Here is a 16,352-nt window from a genome sequence, read left to right as displayed (position 1 = left end):
TGATCTTATGATGTTAAGGTTTTAACAGATGAGAGTTACCCGGACATTTAAGGAGAGAAGAGAGAATACATTGTAGTGCTATATCTGTTCTTCTTTTTTAAAGGCATTTCTGCCAATAAAAAATAAAATAAAAAACAAATATAGTACCTTTTTGGCTTAGCCTTAAGTAACGCGGCGTGGGTGGGGCAGCACTGCTGCAGCCTTGGTCGGATGACCTAGGGCTGCCCAGCCTGCCTAGGGACTCATCCGACCAAGGCTGCTGCCGGCACCGCAGCCGCTCACCTTACATTATTATTGCAGCCACCGCCAGCAGTGGCCTGGCCGCAATAATAATGTAAAGTAAGGTCAGTCAAATTCAGACTGGGGGGTGGCGGGGCCCTTACTCTAGTTGTCTCAATTAACAGCAATATTATGTGTAAAGCTTTTAGGTATATTTATGAAGCATTAGCAGCACCCTGGGAGGTGCCTGCTGTTCAGCATAAATGTGTGATCCTGGGCAAATAATATAATCTCACCTGACTTCCACTGAAAAGGTTCTCTCTACCCTCTTCTTCCCCTGTGCACTGTTGAAGGCAAGTCAAACATATGTATGCGGGTGCTGTGATAGAGGTCAGTAAAATATTGTGCAGTGTAACGTCCTATCATGTTAAGTCCATCCTGCCCTAGAATGTTTGCCCTGTTAGTAAAATGTCTCTCTTGCAATAAGTTCAGATTTGGCCCACTGTGTCCTATGAGGCTTTCTTTTTCCCACCCTCATGTTTGGTGCATACAGTTCAAGGGGCAATGGTCATGCCTTTTGTATGAACCCAAATATCCCAATTCTGCTTCCAGCAGTTGAATTTCCTATTGACCATACAGGTATCACACCAGCGGTTTGCAATGCAATTGACTTAGTGCCTTTGCCCCCCTTTAGGTTTGCAGTGAGCGACCGGAGCATCAGAGGTTCGTTCATCGTGGTGGCACTGATTGTAGTCAGAATCTGAGAGTCGCCGGCTGCTGTGTGGTACGCTGCATCCTCGTCCCTGAAAACAAGCTAAGAAAGACGTACGTTACCAAGCATAAGTGGGGTGTAATTGTTTTACTGACTCAAGGAAAGTGGGTGTTTTTTTTAAATGGAGACGGGCATGGGTACTACACTACAGAACGATATTTCAAAAGTTGCAAAATTGTATGGTTCAGTGTGGTGTGTTGGGGAATAAAAGGAGGCAACTGGTACTTTGCAGCCATTTACAAACCGCCCACATGGTATTTGTTGTTAGATTTCTTTTTGCAGTGTTCTCTTCAGCCAGGACATGTCAAACGTGTGCACATTTGTATTTATTAGCCCGGCTCTAATGGAAAGCGCATTCCATGTGTGCACCATAATTATAATTTATATGTGTTTGTTCTTATACATTTGCTGTTCACCAGTCCTCGATTCCGTTTGAAGCACTTAAGAGGTCTGTTGTCCTATCCTGACCCCTGGCCTGATCATTGTGTGTATCGAAACTTGGAAGGAATCCCATGATATTGATTATCCCTACTTCTCATTTCCTTCCATAGAATGGCTGGAGCCCAGAAGAAAATTTCTTCATACTTTTCAAAACCTGGTAAAAAATGCAGCACAGATGAGCCTACAAGCAAGGGAAGTAAACATTCAGATAGTGTTTGTGAAGAACCAGAAAAAACACTAGATGAGACCACCAGCATTACTACTGTCAACATCCATACAGAAATCCAGACAGCAAGCATTCCACTCGGAGAGGGACTGGGCGGCACTGCTGGTATCACTGATGAAGATCGCGAACTACCGAACGACAGTGACACGGAAATTCCAAGTACTAGCACGTCGGAATCTGGTCAGTTATCTCTTCTGCAACGTTCAGCTCCCTTAACGAAAGGCCAACTCCCTAAAGGCTGGAAGCTGGACCAGAAACAATTTTTTCAAAGCAAGTACCCATGGTTGATTGTTAGAGGACACACTCTTGGATGCACCATTTGCCGTGAAGTGAATAGCTTTGGTGCAGAGAAAACACATGGGATGAAATTGTCTAAAGAATGGACTGAGTGTACTGTTAGCTCATATGGTACCAACAAAGACAAGCAACAAAGATCCTTACGAAAGAAGATTACAGAACATTTTTCAACGAAGGCACACGTCACAGGATCAAAAATAGTAGAGCAGGCAAAAAAGGATACATTGCTTAAAGTAACTTGTAGAGCCCAGGCAGGGAAAATAGCAACAGCTGCCAGAATATTCGGAACGGCTTATAAAGAAGCAAAGCGGAACAGGCCAGCCTATGGTTTTGAATCTGAGAGAGACTGCCAGCAATTGAATGGGCTAGATATGGGACGCATTTTACATTCCAATGTGGCTTGCTCGAGTATACAGCAACACATTTCATCAGAAATGGAACGAAAGACATTTGCCAAAATAGTTGCCTCTTCTCCTAAGGTGAGCCTTTTGCTGGATGAGGCAACTGCCTTAAATAAAAAAAAGGGCTTTAATTGTGTACCTACGTACTCAGCTACAGGATATGGAGTCTCCAGATAATATTTTTGTTGGCCTTATCAAGCTCAGTGATGTGTCTGCAGAAGGTATAGTGAACAGTTTGCTGTCTTCGCTCCAAAAGGAGCCAATTAAAATGAGTGAGGACTTTCTCACCAAATGTCTGGTGTCAGTCGCTTGTGATGGAGCATCAGTAATGTTTGGCCGCAATAGCGGGGTTGTGAAAAGGTTACAAGAAAGAATTTCTCACAATATTGTAGCCTGCCACTGCTCAGCACACCGCTTAGAACTTGCAGTCAATGATGTCAATTGAAGCTACAAATCATTTCAAACCATTGCTAGACAAACTGTATTCTCTTTTTAGCACATCTGTGAAAAATCATCTGCAGCTAAAAGACTGTGCGGATGCTCTTGACATTCAGCTTTGTAAAATAGGAAGAGTGTTAGATACTCGCTGGGTTGCCTCAAGCTACAGAACAGTAGAGGCTATCTGGAATGCTTATCCTGCGCTTTATAAACACTTTACATTGGTATCTAGTGATGGCTCTCGTGATGGCACAACACGAAACATGTACACTGGACTATGTAGGTGCCTTTCGTCTGTGCAGTTTGTTGGTAATCTTGACATTATGTTTGATGCACTTCAAGAGTTATCAGAATTGTCTCTTGACTTACAAAAGCGTGATTACACGTTCATTGATGCACATCGTGCTATTTGCCGACAAATATCAGTGTTTGAGGCAATGGTAGAAAGGCGAGGAAAACACTCTTCCCAGTGCCAGAAGGCTATAGAAGAAAATAATTTCCAAGGAGTGACCCTGCATGAAGGAAAGGCATGCGACAAAAGAATTGAACATGGACAGTTTTTTTGCAGTCTTGCAGAAAATTTACAGTTGTTTGTTGTCTACAGGCGGTTCTGCTGTTGCTGAAAACAAAGTTGCATACGAGAAGCTAATAAGCGAACTCAAAGTTTTGTACAGTACTGGCCAGATGAGTTAACACCTATGTATGGAGAAAGTGAGATAGAATCTCTGTGTGAAAGATTGGACATTGGTGACACTCGTCAAACCATTCGGGCTTACAGGGAACATAGGGAGACGGGTGGAAAAGAAGCTAATAGACACTACAAGGAACTTTTGACAGCTGTGAACACTATTGCTAGCTCCACTGCTGAGTGTGAACGAGGGTTTTCACAAATGAATCTTGTGTGCACATCAACAAGAGCATCCCTGCATACTGACACCATTTCATCCTTATTATGTATTAATCTTGTTGGCCCACCATTGAAGAAGTTCAACCCCATCCCTATGTCAATTCATGGATTGCAAAAGGACGAAGAGCTGCTGATGAACCTAGGAGTAAGGAATGAAAAGAGGACATGGCCAGGTCATATTTAGACATTTTATGGGCTTTTATGAGCGAATAGAGACAACTATGCACACTATTTCACTTGTAATTATTTCCTGTATTATTTTTTGTACTTTATTTAGTAACTGCTATTTTCATTTGTTTGTTTTGTTCATATATTGCAATTTGCACTTTACTATAGCAGCTTAGCCATGGTGATCCCAACTAGCTTTTGGCAAAGTTGTAATAGAATCTGGAGTTACCATGGCATTTTGTGAAATGTTATGCAGAATATTTTGCCATGTTAGGCTAAATACTGTGACTGGCAGAATGTTACTTACTTCAAACAAACATAACATTTAAATAGCATCTGACAGTCTATTTAATTGATATAGATTCAATGCCTTCTCTACCTCCTTATCTAAGTTTAAAATGAAAGCCAGACATGGCACCTTGTACTTTCTTGTTTGGTTCTGTTCTATATCCAATGTGTTTATTTATTCTTAGCGTGTTTATTTATTATTTATTCAGTGTGTGAGGTTAAATAAAAACGTGTTTTTGAGGATGTCTCAGATTTGTAATTACTGCAAAATCTGTTAACTTTCATTCAATCAAACCTAATGTTTTAAATACAGTCTATTATTTTTCCTAGTGTACGCCAAAACAGAAAGATACTCTCACTGTGAGGCTCACAAGAGACCCCAGCTCCACTCAGAGCCATTTGGGAAACAGGACGGTGGGAGGTGGTGGGAGGGGGTGGGCGGTGGGGGAGTCATTGTCATTCTACAAAATTGACAAATAAAATAACATCCACCCGGCTGCAACAATTTTATCAAATGCATTATCACTATGAGGATAGCAAGTATGGTCCAGACGTCTAACAAGTGTGGTCTAGAACTTTGAAGTGTGTTCAAATGCACTCTTTTGCCTCTGGGGTTGCCGGAATGCAGGAACCATTACACCTACCATAACAAGTGTTTTCCAACTTTAAAGCATTATACTTTCTCAACCCATGTGTGCCCTTCTGCATCCATCCCACTACTAGCCTGTGCCAGCAGTTGGTGCAGCACCAAACATGTGACATGGAGCAGCAGCAGGGTGATGGACTGGTGGTGGGCCAATCTAGGTCTAGCACTGAACTGGTGCAGGCCGTGCGCGCACTGCGGGCGGCGCCGCGCCGGGCATTATGGGGCCAATATTTTTTGGGCACTTATTTTTTTACAAATTAAGCACTGCCCCATTACACCAGTACTCAGTATTTTAGCAGCTGTGGCACACGCCTTTCCGTCCCATTTCTGTTTAGTCTTCCTCGTGGGAGTGGCAATGGCTGAAAGCGGCCGTCGCTTGCTGCAGTGGAGACAGACCAACTGAAGCTGGGCGATGCATGGGCAGATTCAGTGGCGCCCCCAGAATATTTTTATAGGGGTGGCCTGGTGAGGCCATAGGAAATCTTCGGGTGGCACACAAATCCCTCCTTATCTCTCCTCCCTTCTCTCTTTCTACTCCCCCTCCCATTCCCTTCGATCTGCTGACCTTTTCCTTCTCACTGTACCTCCATCCCCCTGTGCCTCCTCCAGTTTCCGCTCCTTCCAACTCCTAGCGCCTCTGCACTGGAACTCCCTTCCTCTCGCAATCCACTCCACCCTGACCTTCTCCTCATTCCGCACTTCTCTTAAATCTCTCCTCCTCCATTCTCCTCCTTGAAACACCCTCCCCCCTCTGCATCCCCTCCCTCCTTATCCTTTCCCCTTGACTATCTTTCTCCCCTCTCCCACCTCCCCTCTCTCTCCCTTCCCTTTCCCTCCTCCAACTCATCACTCTCCCCCCTACCCAGTCCCACTCCCCTGTTCCCCCTTTCCCCTTCAGTTAATTGTTCTTTTCACTGTTTTGTTGAATGATTCATATTGTAATTTTGCTTCCACCGTTATATTGTTTATGTTTTTATGTATTAAGTTGTTCCACTGTACAGCGCCTTGGTGTAAGGCGCTTTATAAATCAATAAATACAAATACAAACACATAACTGCACATAGGAGGGGGCGTGGTAATGATGTTTGGGGCAGTGGGGGCTTCTTTGGGTACACTTCGACCATTGACCGCTAGCATCTGTACTCTATTACGCATCTTAGATAGATGCAAAAAAGGCCCAAACTGTCATTGACAAATGTGGTCCACTTTTTTTCAGGTTCCATGGCCTTTTTTTTTGGTCACAGTTTCACCATGTGTCAAAAACTAAGAATTGCAAATCTGTTAGAAAAGAGTAACAGGTATGATACTTTCTACCCCATCAGGTCTCTCAAGTACAGGACCTTAATATTAAAAACAGGACTGCTAAGCAGTGGCTGGCCATCGAGACCTACCCACTTAGACCGGTGTCTCTGGGTGAGTGGCTATGGGCCCCTAAGAAGTCTTTCCCTAATAGTATATTGCAGCACTTTCTGATGGGACCCCTTTTGAAACTATGGTGGAACAAAAAAGAGATCGAAAGTCTTACAACCTGGCCTAGCCCCATTGAGCTGTATCTGGGCTCCACCCATCAGAGACAGAATTCATGAACAGTACCGGTATCAAGAATCGTATGAAGCGGGCTTAGAAAGAGTGGGGCAAATCCTAAAGCGAGATGGATGCATGTCAATCCAGGACCTGGAGGCAGGACTGCATATGAGATCCTTTGATGTGTTCAAATACCTGCAACTGAAAGGTATGCTCACGAAATCAGAGTGAGTGGAAAGATGAGCTTCAAAGAGACCTCACCAATTTTGAACGGATACTTAGCGACACCCACTCGAGTAAAGGCCTCACCTCCCGTCTATTCGGATCCATGATAGTGGAACAGGAAAACAACCTGGAGAATCTAAAAAAGAGATGGGAAAAAGATCTAGGTCCCCCACTATCAGACCAACTGTGGTCAAAGATGTGTGAAATGGTGCAACAAATATCTATCTCAACGCAATATAAACTGCATGGTCTGAAGGCACTGGTGGCAGTACGACCCCCTCAGACTCTCAAAGATGTTCAGTCATGCTAGCCCCTTGTGCTGGAGGGAGTGTGGAAGCCCTGCCGATTACTGGCATATGTGGTGGGCTTGTCTTAAATCCCAAACGTATTGGAGTGAAGTTCTGGCCTGGATAAGGAAAATAGAAGTGATTACCAGGGGTAGGGACCCAAAGCTGGTGTTATTCAGACTTGAGGAACAAGAAGGGCGCAGGGTAAAGTCCTGCATATGACTCACTTCCTCCTGCTGGCCGCCAGGATCTGTATCACCATAGGCTGGAAAGAGAAGGACCTTCCGACAGAGAAAACATGGGCCAGAAAAGCCAGAGAACTCTACGCAATGGAAAACATTACGGGGCCATGCACAATATATCCCCTAGCAGGGAAAGGGAATGGGCTCCCTTCCTCGAAGCCTACAAAGGAATGAATGAATAGCCCGAGCCCCAAGTACACTCATTGATCAACTTGCCCGTGACCCAAGGACCAAAACTCACGGCCTGTCTCGTCTCCATTGCGGGGCAAGGGGGGAATAAGGGAGGGAGGTGGGAGTTAAAATCAAGTTAAATTTTAAATGTTACCCAAACTGATACGTTTGCCGAGATTAATTTTTGAGCACTGTTCAAGAGAGGTGCAGTTACATACGCTTTGTAAACAATCAATAAAAGTAATTTTGAAAAAAAAAAACAGAACTGCTACAGCCTAGCTGCAAAAATTATAGAAAATACCCTAGTCATTTACACGGGAGCCACGTTTCATATGCACATTCAAGAGACACCTCGCCTGACAGACAGGGTAGTTTCTAGCAAACTTGGTGCCCAAGGCGAAACCTCAGAATGCGCCCCCACCCCACTGACTGGCACATGTCACTCCCAAACTACACCTCTGCTGTGCGACAAAACCCCTCCTCAATATGAATAAATAATGCTATATAAATGAAGCTGGTCTCATTACATTGTAATTCAAGTACTTTACAGAAGAATTCTAATGTGAAAACACAGCTGTTGCTGCCCAAGTAAATGGTTTTTCTGTCACCTGCTCTTAGGGAAGGCCTTGCCTGAATGCAGTTTTAAACTGTCCGTACTGGCACACTGCAGTGTGAACAGCCTATAGGGGTCTGAGGGCCCACTGACCTGGCCCTGTGTTGCAGGTGTTGTGTTCGTATCACCTCACTTGTATTTTTCGCAAGGGGCAATGCTAGACTAACCATATGAATTATTTTCTGATAGAAAGTTATAACTCCAAGATGGACAGTCTGGTACACTCTTATTGTGCTCTTTCAAAATACCTCTCTGAGAGTGGGAAAGGGGACAAATAGCACCAATGAGGATTCCTGTATACTTTGCATTACATCACAGAGCCTTTCAGGACTATTACAGTGATCAGAGATCTCTACATTTGATAAACAACTCTGTGATAAAAGGATTGTATGTGTGAATCTCTAAATGCATAACTGATGGATGTCTTGTTGCTCACATCAGGGTTCACAATACTCACCCTAACATTAAAATGTTTGTACCTTGAACCATACATGCTCATTTGGACAGCTTACGTTTTTGGATGCGAGTATAAAATGGCTGCAACATCAGCCACTCAAATGGGGTACACCATACAAGGGCTCTTTTGCTTCTTGTTTAAGTGTGGGGACAGTATGGCATGCTCATCCGTCAAAGTCACATACACAAAACAGTCCGGTGTGCTCCTATATGGACATTAGGCACATCAGACAAAAACAGTTATATGTACTGTTGCATAAGGGAGCACCACATTGACACCATTAACCAACAGGGTCAGGGTGGTGACTTGTGCAGCACACAAATTATTGCTGCACACATCACTGCATTGATTTGCCATGGACTACTGTCTGCATGGTGACACACAATGAACTCCACTTTCCTAATCAAGGTGCCAAGTGACATTGATTTGCCATCTGGTCTGTTGTGCGCCCGGGCCAAGAAACAGGGCTGCTGACAACCATAAATGGAAAGATTCCCAACTGACTGAGTTATGATTCTATTGTGGGAAAAAAAGGCTCGGCAGTCTGGCTCAGTTGGACATATATCATCCAATGAAGTAACAAAAGGTCAGGGTGCCACACAGACACACTCTGCTTACCTCAGCTCTGTGAAGTGTGGTGGAAATAAATCTCTCGGCGCCGCAGGGCAGCACAGGTCTCCATCTCCTTTTGCAGTGCCACCAATCCAAAAATATTGGCAGCATGTTAACTTTGCCCCCAAACTGGCACTTCAGCTTAGCACCTGGCACTGCGGCCAGTTGCTAATAGCTTTACTGCCATGGACCTGCATGGCTTCTGGGCTCATAAAAGCCTGTGTAGCTGTGAGCAATAATGCTTAGTTATCAACAACTTGTGAAAGAAAGCCTAGTCCTACCATCATTAAAGAAACACAATTTAGATCCATCCTGAGGGCCCATAAACTATAAGCTCATATCAATGTTTCATTTCACAGCTGCAGTTACTGACTCAGAGGTAATGGTTCTGAAGCTTACATTATGGATGTGCATAGGACATGAGTATGTTTTAGGGGTAGAGGTCATCCGCAACATAATTAGCATTTGACACAGTGGCATACATACAGTAGTCTCCTTGACTGGGCGATGGGGATTATTGAGGCGCCAATGCCCTGGATGCACTGTTATTATGAACAGAGATCAGGGTGCCAGCTAAGTAGTTCTCTTTCTGCTTCCATTGGTGACCGCACCCAAGTCAGTATAGCAGGTTAGCCATGGAGGGTTACTTTTTGATACGCTTCTGCCATTGCAACCATAGGTACAGAGATTGGTGAAATCCTCCCACTGTCTGTCTGTACACCATGTCAGATGTTAAGTAGGCAGCATCGAACATTCTAGTTACAGGCAGTCCCTTTATCTTGTGTTTTATACTGCTCTGCTATGTTCCTAAACATCTCCAAGAAGGCGAGCTTCCAGCTGTCCAAAATAGGGCTGTTTGCATTATGCTTGACCTCGAGAATTACAGCAATGTGTCTATGCATCGAAAAGCACCTGGCTAGTTACAGTCCCTGTGAGTTTCCAGATGCAGCTTCGGGTTGCCAGCCTGGTCATGGTGTGAAACAACACAGTATGTGCTGCGCAGACGGCACAACAACCTACATGCAACCAGAACTTTGGAAACCTGGAAATAAATACAGCCTGGGAAGCACGAGCCAATTGCCAAAGCAGAAATGCGCGCCTCCAGGCTCAGGCTGTATTTATTTCCATGTCCGTCCACTGTGGGCGGCGGGCTTCGGCAAACCGCAGCAAAAAAGAAAAAGCAAAAAAATAAAATACTTTTTTTGTTCGCACTGAACTGCTGGGCATGCTATTTTCAATGCACAGTTCAGTGCGAAGAAAAAAGAAAAAACATTTTTTTTTTAAAAATTTCACAGGGTGGCCGGTGGGGGGGGGCAGCATTTTTATAAGGGTGGCCATGGCCCCCCTTGGCCACCCCTTGGGGGCGCCCCTGGGCAGATTGTTCGCTCACAGACAATTGATGTGGCGCCAATTCAGGCCAGACCGCTCATTTGATTTGCACATGTCCGATCCTCTTCCGTAATAACATGTACTACAAACAGCGCTTCCTCCCCACGTTTTCCCAAACCGTATTTGGACATATTTAATTCGACCGCGGCCCTTGCTTTTAACGTGCGCGTTAAGCTCCGGATGCTTTCTCTGAAAGTTATGGCAGGCTGTACATTCAAATTCGGGCACTGCGGACTCAGCCGTTCATCTGCCCGAGGGCGATGAAATGAGTGCCACTTTACTTTGGGAAATGTCAGCCACGTCAGTGATTTGCATCGCTGCGACCAAACTGGTTAAAAAAAGAGCGGTAGCAACCGGTTTAAAGCAGAGGTTGCGAATGCTGTACCCGTGGTTTGGGTCTTGGAAGGCGGGGTGGTGTCCTGTGTGGGACGTTGACCTCCATATTGTGAGTGGGGCTGCGGGGCAAGTCTTCCCAGAGGAGTAGGTGCAGTGGCCATGTGTCTGCATGTTTCATTCGGGAGGATGGTCTAGTCCTGTCCTGTTTCATCTTTCGTGTTCTGGGATTTGCAATCCTGGGTTTGTAATGCAGTAAAATCAAGCACTACAAGCACCCGAAAGGAAAATTAAAACCCTGACTGGACCGTGAAATCCGAAATGGAATGGCTACATTTTGGCATGTGTACCATGCCCTGCCCTGGGGCGTGCGTGACCTTCCCCCGACCATAACAAAGCTGAAATTTGATACTCAGAAACCCAGCCATAATATGAAAGAATGCACAGTAACTCACACAACACACAATTCAGGGAGGTGCGTATACCTCCGAATTGGCACTAAATCACTCAAGCAAAGGTGCCATGATTAACACATTTTACACGAATCGTGACTGGAAGGTCCAGGTTTCCGACCGTTTCAGTCTTGGACGCACTGACGGTGACGCCGAAACCGTGCAAGGAAACTCAGTAGGTGAATGTATCCGCTGCCGGTGTTCCATCTGCCTTCCGAGTTGGAAACAGGCGAATGCTACCATGTGCGGTGGTACAAATATATTTGTTCGGGATTTCTTTTAGTTTAAAAAGTGCGCTGCAGTGTTAAGTTTTGTCCCAAATGCAAATGGTACGCTTTAGTGGCAATACACACGCGCACCTGTTTATTCTCGCCAATTGATATGCGTAGGATATAGAAGTCAGATTTGCAAAGAAGGAGAGCCACATACCAGCAGAATAGCACCCGGATATAGGGGGCAGGTTTGTATTATTCACCCAGGCAATGTCTGTTGCTACTTCAAATTGTACAATAAACCATAATTGTTAATGACATGCTCGTTTATTGTAAGGTAATGTAATTCAAATATACCTTTGTTCTTAAACGTGCATTATTGGCGGTTTTCAAAATAAACGAAATCGGAGTTTATTTAAACGTCCCAGCAGTGTGACCCCTGCCTCCTGCCCCAGCACTTTGGGGTTAGGCGAGCAGGGGTTCGGTTGGCATTATTGGGGTCAGGCCCCCTTGGCAACACGGACTGTACGAAGGGACGATGAGCGTGGATGGGTTGGATTTGAATCGATGTCATAAATGCTGTAATGAATAACCCGCAGTTACCGCACAGCGATGGGAAATCCCCCTGTCAAAGCGCAAGAACGACCAATAATTAAAGTCATCCAGCTTCTGACTGCCCTCCCGTTAAAGCGCTGCGACAACATGTTGGGCTGAACTAGGCGCCTTCATGTCACGCTTTAACACGAAATAACGAACACTCCTGGAAAATACTGAACACGTTTAAAGAAAGTCAAGAGCATTTTTCGTTTTGAACCCCGTGGGTTTGCTCGGGTGTACCTGCTCTTTCTGTGCGCATCTATTTCCTAGAGATGACCTCTGGCTCTTCCCAAGCGGGTTTCCAGCGTTCACTGCAGCCAGCGGAGTCCCGATGAAATGAAGTTTCCTCCGAGAGGGCGGGGTCTCACCTGAAGGTCACGTGACATGTTTGGAGAGCCCGGTCAGCCCTTAGAGAAGGTGCCAACCTGTACAACCAGGTGCACCCGCTAGGCATTATCCGATTAATTGCACAAACTGAGAATGGGGTGGGAGATGTTAGGATCACACACACAGCATTTCAATGTCAACTTGGAAGAAAATGCACGTTTTCATGATCACCCCCTCAACTCGGAGACTGCAGCTTACTTGAAGGACCTGGGCAGTACATTTCGTGCATAATCTCTGGTCTTCCTCCTGTCTACTACCTTCGTCCCCTTCAAACACCAACCCAACGGTTTTATCTAGCTTTCAGGAGGAAGCGCTTATATAGGGCATATTTTCTAGGCGTTTCTAATTTGATCTATTGCCACCAGGTGCAGAGGTCAAAATTAGAGGGAAGTAAAGGTTACACCGTTCTTAAATGCAAGGAGTAGTGTTCCAAGATGGAAGGAAAGGCTACTGGAGATTTGATCCTGGGCCGTGCCAGTAATAATGCCGCGTCACATCTCATTGCGCTATTTCACAGGTGCTGGATTGGCTTTGTTTATTTCAATGGACTGCTTGGGACATAACAACAATTCCCAAGCAACCGCAAAGCTAAGATCGGCATGCGGTGTGCGGTGCAGCTGTAACAGTTTATTGAGAAGCCACCCTCAACACAGGGAGTTCCTTCTCCCCCCACTTAACTGGTTATGGGCAATGCTGCAGGGCCTCCCAAAGTGAGGCAGGGTAAGCAGTGCCCCATGGCTGCCTAGGTAGGGGAGTGGGGAAGCAGCAGCCCAAAAAATAGGCCAGCACCCCCCCTCTCCCCTACAATACTACAAAGGCAAGCAACCACTGCACCAGGAAACACAGAGGTAGGGGCAAACACCCTGCCCTCCCAACACAGGTATGCAAAACAGAGCCCACCAAAGGCAGGAAGAGGGCGGGGGAGCCAGGCTGAGGCACCATAATGGCAAATAGCTGTCAGCAGAGGCTGGCCAGGGGGCTGGCACCACAGCCCCCACCACGCAGAATGACCCAAGGGACAGCCCCTGGTACCTATTTAAGGGCTGCTGCAGCCAAAAACAAATCAGTTTGTGGACCCTACACGGGGACCCAAACCAAAGAGTACTCTGTGCACTCAGAGTCTCTTCTTCTTTTTGAACTTTGCTGTGGACTCAAAGTTCACTGCCATTGCACCATCTTTCTCTGTTTTATGAACATAGTCCTGTTCAAATCATGAGGAAATGTAGCCCAGCGAGGAACAAGAACTGGTGGTCTCGAAGAATGAAGGAAGGCCGGCTGGACGCAGACAGCTCACGTAGAGCCCCTGCGAGGCTCTGCTGCAAGCCAAGGGCAGGATTTCGTGTTGCCGGCATCGAAGGAGAAAAGTAAAACAAAGCAACCCGGCGCAAGCGGCGTTCAAGTAAGTGAGCCCCTGCGCAGGGGTTGTGTGGCAACGATGGGGAGCAGCCCAGTCTATTTTAAAATGTAAGGCTTCCTGGAGGCAAGCCAACACAGAGCAACGTGCAGAAGCTCGCCGTACGGTGGTGGGGAAAACCTGATAAGGAATCAATTGGCCAAACACGTACATTTTCATACGGAATAAACGTAGGGGTTTTTCTCTTTTTAAAAATGCAACCTTGTTTAAACCAACCACATTTCTGGGGCGGGCGGATAGCCCAGTTGTGCAAGCAGCATACTATTAATCCAGCTCGCTTACCCACAGAGTTCGATTCTGACACTGGGCCAACTCAGCCTCTCATCCTTCCGAGGTCATTAAAATGAGTGCCAATTTCATTGGGTAATAACGATTGTGCCTACCAAAGCACTTAGAAGTCCAACCCAGGACATGGAGCGCTATATAAATAATTACAGATCAATAAGCAGTTGTCATATTGTAATATTGTAAGCGATTGCTAAGCCATTTTTTCAAAGATTATCGTGCAATAGATAACCATACAAATAAGCAAAAAATACTAATATTTGCAGGGGTATGTCAGTCATGTACATGACATGGGCCGACAAATGTTTAGATTAAAGCATAAATCTCGAACTTGCCCGAACGCCTATGCCAGCCCATTGTTGCACTGAGCAAAATACAAACTCTCATTACTGCGGGAAAGAATTTTAACAGCCCTCAGGGCAAACTGTTTAAGTTATAAAGGGTCAAAACAGCAGGCTGTTTTCACAAAACGGATGACAACAAAATTCACATAGCCTGGGCAACAGATGGTCTCTGGGCAAGGGAAAATTGTTCACCCGCAGTCAAAACAGCACACATATGGAAGTAAAGCACAAAGCCCCACCGAGCACAGATAGGTTTATCCACAATCGTGTCCAGCCCCCCATATTGAAACACAAGGTAAACGAGCTTACCAAGGGCGCATCAGTTAGGGACTGAGGGGAAACATTTAACCATGTCTCCCAGAAATCTAAACACAGCGGAAAGCTCCAAATCATGTGGGGCACCCCAGAATACCCAAGCAAGTCAGAGACAAAAGCAACAAATATTGCCCACAACAACTGCCCGCCACCCCACCCCACCATTTTTCCGGCTGGGTACATGAATGCTAAATGCTTACCATCATCTGGCCACCTAGCGACCCACAGCCTGCCAAGGAGGTCTATTTGGACCACACGCTGGCTGACCACAGAGCCAACCTTTAAGGCAACCAACCAAAACATTCAGCCTGTTTGTTATTAGGAAAGATTAACCACAAAGAGTCATCATAGTAGCGCACAAACCAATTCCAAGGGGGGGCACCACCAGCTATAGTGTGCCCATTTGAGCAATATCGGAAACACAACCAGTGCCAGAAACACAAACTTTCAATAAGAAAACGCATGGGTGTTCCCCAATAACTAACAATTAGATCATTAACAGCATGCAAGTGCCAAGCCACCCCACAGACAAAGGAAGCCGAACATTACAGAGCGAAGGCAAATTGGTTGGTTAAACCAAGAATAATCACACACGGGGCAAGTTTCCTTACACTAGCACTACAAAGCGGGGTAGCCAGCCATAAGACAAATTTATATCTACAACCCTGTACCCTGACACGGGACACAGCAAGGCAGGGAACATGCCGCATAGCAAGCTGGGGTAGACCATGGTCTGCGCACAACTGCCAAAATTACCAAACATGGCAGTTTCTCGCAGTAGCAAATTTGACTACAGCAAAGCAGCACGTAAGACTCAAGACTCCCTCATAACATGGAAAGTTTGAGGGCAGACCAAGGGACAAGAGGATACCTTAGACCTCAGGAACGAATTGGGAAACCACACATACAAAAATCAATGTAAGCACGCGCATTTTGTACACCCAGATAGAGCCTACTGAGGCAGCTTGAAGCCTGGCAGAGCCAACACACAAGCCAAAGCTATCAGCACCAGCCAGTAACACAGGCTTGAAAAGGAGAACCCGTAGAAAGGGATCTCCAACTACAAGCAGCTATCCAAAAGGGAGCTTTCCAAATATTTCTGTGTACGCAGAATAAACCAGAACCCTGAAACGGGGTTCAAATCAACGCACAATGGTAAAACCTGTACTCAGGGGACCCCGTTGCAACAACAGTAATGAGGTAGTGCAGCAGAACCAGACCGCAGGCACGAAAGGAGACGACGAAAATACTGCAAAAATGCACGGAAGCATTCAGGACATCGGGGCTAGCGGTAAGGAGCCAGGTGAAGAAGGGGCGATGACACCAAAGTCACCACTGCAAGGTAAGTAAGTGAAAACCCCCACAGGGCACCAGAAGACACACAATCCCGCAAACCCACCGCTGGTCACCCCACCAGCCAGGGTCCCAAAGAGACACACACGCAGGCAGACAAATAGAGAGCCAGCCATACAAACAGTTTAAAGAGCTGAAACAAACAGGTAATGCAGGACAGCTAACCAAACAGTCAGATAACACAGTAAACAGAGTGTTTTACAGTTTACAACCCGCACTAGATGGTGAGTTCAGAGCCCAGCCCAGGCCATACCAAACACAGCCCTAACAGCCTCCACAAATTGAAAGAGCTATCCATCTCATAGGGCTAAACCCGCACAGAAAGACAGAGCAGGGC

At 45.8% G+C, this 16,352-nt stretch overlaps 1 protein-coding gene across 1 annotated transcript in view; it reads right to left on the bottom strand.

The window, feature by feature from the left end:
* LOC138487900 (NXPE family member 4-like) overlaps positions 1 to 12,239 on the bottom strand; it is a 459,230-nt gene extending 446,991 nt beyond the window's left edge. The window contains exon 1 of the mRNA XM_069614526.1: positions 12,158 to 12,239. The gene's annotated coding sequence lies outside the window, so the exon portion shown is untranslated. The remainder of the gene's footprint in view (positions 1 to 12,157) is intronic.
* Between the last annotated feature and the right edge of the window lie 4,113 nt (positions 12,240 to 16,352).

Source organism: Ambystoma mexicanum, chromosome 9 (assembly GCF_040938575.1).
Source record: "Ambystoma mexicanum isolate Mex_15411 chromosome 9, UKY_AmexF1_1, whole genome shotgun sequence".
Classification (NCBI taxonomy): Eukaryota; Metazoa; Chordata; class Amphibia; order Caudata; family Ambystomatidae; genus Ambystoma; species Ambystoma mexicanum.
This window is presented reverse-complemented; position numbering and strand designations above follow the sequence as displayed.